Source organism: Suncus etruscus, chromosome 11, assembly GCF_024139225.1.
Source record: "Suncus etruscus isolate mSunEtr1 chromosome 11, mSunEtr1.pri.cur, whole genome shotgun sequence".
Lineage (NCBI taxonomy): Eukaryota > Metazoa > Chordata > Mammalia > Eulipotyphla > Soricidae > Suncus > Suncus etruscus.
This window is the reverse complement of record NC_064858.1, coordinates 19,560,633-19,564,333: the sequence shown is the minus strand read 5'-3', so window position 1 is coordinate 19,564,333 and position 3,701 is coordinate 19,560,633.

Here is a 3,701-nt window from a genome sequence, read left to right as displayed (position 1 = left end):
GAATCCTCACCACTCAAGATATAAGCGGCTCTGACAGTGTCTCCTGTGAATCTGCCACTCTGATACCATTCCAGCAGCAAACCAAACCATGGTTGTGCTCACAATAATTAAGTAAAGAACAAACTGGGTTCACCTGGCCCAAAGCATAGTCACACATTCACATCTAACTATTCATTCTCTTCATATCTGGCCCCTAAGCAAGATGCAGTCTAGAAAATGCCAACACAATTCAAGCAGACCTATTGCAGAGGGTCTTATTCACACAGAGGAATACTTAGTGTTGGTGTACCTATCTGAGACCCTGGATTTAGGTGTAGCTACCTGAGACCCACCCATTTCTGGGAGGGGTCTTGGGAACCAGATATTATGTGTGACCTTACCTGCAAGACCCCACCCATTCCTGGGAGGGGTCTTGGAAAAGTTAGATAAGCCTTGGACCGAGGGGATTCGGACCTTTCTGCGCTGCTGGGCGCTCTGGCTTTTGGGTCTCTACGTTCTGGTCTTTGACCAGCATGGAGCCCAAAGGGAAGATGGCTGAAAGGAGTTAAGATGCAGGGCCAAGAATAACTAATGCTTGAAAGGTTATGAGTAGCCCACACACATGTGGTGAATAGGGCATGAATAAAGTAGATGCTTCCTGATACCTGCCTGTGAGTGAGTTCTATACCCATCGCTTTCCTGAACCCCAGACCCGCCGATAGATGGGGGATGAAACCACGTGGCCTGGGCCTAAGAACAAAGGCCTTCATCCTTCACCATCCATCGCCATCCAGCACCATCTTTAATTATTTAATGCAACACTTAGTACTCCACAGAAGCTCTGAGGAGGGAGATAGGGAAGTGGGTTCACACTGAGCAGACTCCACATCGTTCCCTATTCCAATCTGCCTCCCCACCAGATGGAAATATTGTTTTAGTCAAAAACTGTTTAATATTATCTTTATTTAAGCATCTTGATTACAAACATGATTGTAGTTAGATTTCAATCATAGAAAGAACACCCCCCTTCACCAGTGCAACCTTCCTATCAGTAACATCCCAATCTCCCTCCTCCTCTACCTCCTCCTACCCCATTCTGTATTCAAAACAGGCATTCTACTTCTCTCACTAATTGACATTGTCACTATAGTTGTCAGTATAGTTTTTTCTCTAAATGCCCTCACCACTCTTTGTGCTAAGCTTCATATTGGGACCCAGTCCTTCCAGCCCTCATCTCCATTGTGTCTGGGCATTATTACAATGATATCTTTTATTTTTCTTAAAACCCATAGATAAGTGAGAATATTCTGCATCATCTCACTCCCTCTGACTTATTTCACTCACTCAGCATAATAGATTCCATGTGCATCTATATATAGGAAAATTTCTTGACTTTATCTCTCCTGACAGCTGTGTAATATTCCATTGTTTATACGTCAAAGTTTCTTTAGCTATTCATCTGTTGGAAGGGCATCTTGGTTGTTTCCAGAGTTTAGCATTTGTAAACAGCACTGCAATGAATATAGGTGTGAGGAAGGCATTTTTGTGTCCCTAGGGCATACCCCTAGGTGTGGTACAGCTTGATCGTATGGGAGCTCAATTTCCAGTTTTTGAAGGAATCTCCATATTGCTTTCCATAAGGGCTAACCAGATGGCATTCCACCAGCAGCAAATGAGAGTTCCTTTTTCTCCACATCCTGCCAGCACCTATTGTTCTTATTCTTTGTAGTGTGTGCCAGTCTATGTGGTGTGAGATGTTATCTCATAGTTGTTTAGATTTGCATCTCCCTGGTTAGTGATGTGGAGCATTTTTGCATGTGCCTTTTGGCTGGTTATATTTCTTCCTTAAGTGTCTGTTCATTTCTTCTCCCCATTTTTAATATGGTTAGAATTTATTTTCTTGTTAAGTTCTGTAAGTACCTTGTATCTTTGATATTAGCCCCTTCTCTGATGGGTATTGGATCAAAAATGTTAAATTAAACTTTTTCCTTTGCATGTCAAAATTCCTTGCAAACCTCATGGGTTCCCTTTTTATTAATGAAGTCATTGAGTTTTTCATCCTTTGCTCTTCCAAGGAGATTCACTTCATCTTGAAGTACAAACCCCACCGACAAAAGCAAAAGTAAAAGAAATGGTCATTTTAATCTTTCTCTAGAGAGGAGTGGTTCCTTTCAGGTGATCAGTGTATTTGTTACTCTCATTATTCCAGCCACATGGGTTAACAACAAAGAGAACAAGCACAGGAAGTAACTCTTAGGAAATGTTGCTTTGTCTAAAAGTACTTTACAGATATTGCAAAGCAAGTGGTAGAAAACTTAACTGTTACCCAACTTTCTTCTATTTCAGAGATCAATGCATCATGTATGTTTGATATTAAAAACAGAATATTCAAAATTAACATCTGGGTCAAGGGCTGTATGCTTTTGTAAAAGTTCCTTCCCAAACTGTCTTGAGATCTCTCTGCACTTCAGAAGGCATATTACCTGAGAATCTCTATATTTTGGGAACTTTCCAGGATAGAAAATCCAGTTCTGAAACAAAGCAACCAATGAGTCTGGCCAATAATTTTTCAGTTATGCTGATGATAAAAATAAGAAAGTCTGTATGCTCTTGAAACAGGATAAAGGCATTATTCCAAGGATCTAAGGTTTCAGGCCAATAAATCCCACAGGAGCTAATTTAAAATGCAAATGTTTATTGTTTTCTGTCTCAGTATGTTGCCTGAACCTGCCTTAGACTCCTCCCTCCCTCTTTCCAAAACAAAAAAATGTCCTCTTCGCAGCATCCCAGCAGTGAACTTGGACTAAGGCACACAGCACAAACCTCTTCTCGTCCTGTTAGAATGACATTATATATATATATATATATATATATATATATATATATATATATACACATATATTAGAATGACATTACATGTCACCGAGTCCGAGTCCCCTTGGGGTGGTAACACATAATGCCTGCAGAAAGGAACCCCATCTTTTTCCCGCTAGAGCTCAGTTGTTTGATGCTCATAAGTCCTGCAGTAAGGAGAATGCCTGTGTGGGGGAGGGCAGACAAGGAAGACAGCATGAAAGTGCCTCTAGTAAGCCACAATGTGTAAATCAGTGGGAGTGGGGCCCACTGGATCAGCAGCAGCATCTGGTGCCAAAGGGGATGGAAAGGGCATACTGCTTGCTTTTTTGGGGGGTAGGGTAGGGCTACACATAGCATCACTGGGGTAACTCCTGGCTCTCTGAAATTACTCCTGGAAGGCTCAGGGACCATGTGGGATGCCGGGGACTGAACCAGGGTCAGCCGTGTGCAATAAAAGTACCCTCTTGGCTGTACTATCACTCCAGCCATTTTTTTCTTATTAAAGGTATAGTATGGGGAAGGCACTGGTTTTTGTTTGCTGTGGATTTTTTTCTGGAATAGGGGGCAGTAGGTAGTGGTTTTGTTCACCTTTGACAGAAACAGTGAACTGGAGACGGTTTCCACTTGTTTCTTATAATGCTAGACAGAGACAACTTCTCACCATGTATGAAAACCCAGTTCCTCCAGGAGACCCCAATTCTGACTCTCCTGGTGAATAACTTGCTCCACACACTGGCTTATTGGGAGTGGTTCAGTGTGAAACTTCTGGAAATCATCAGTGTCATGGAGAATCACATGCACATTTCCACAGCAATGCCCCAGTCCTGCACATCTGATGAGGCATGAGTACAGCACCACCTCTGGAA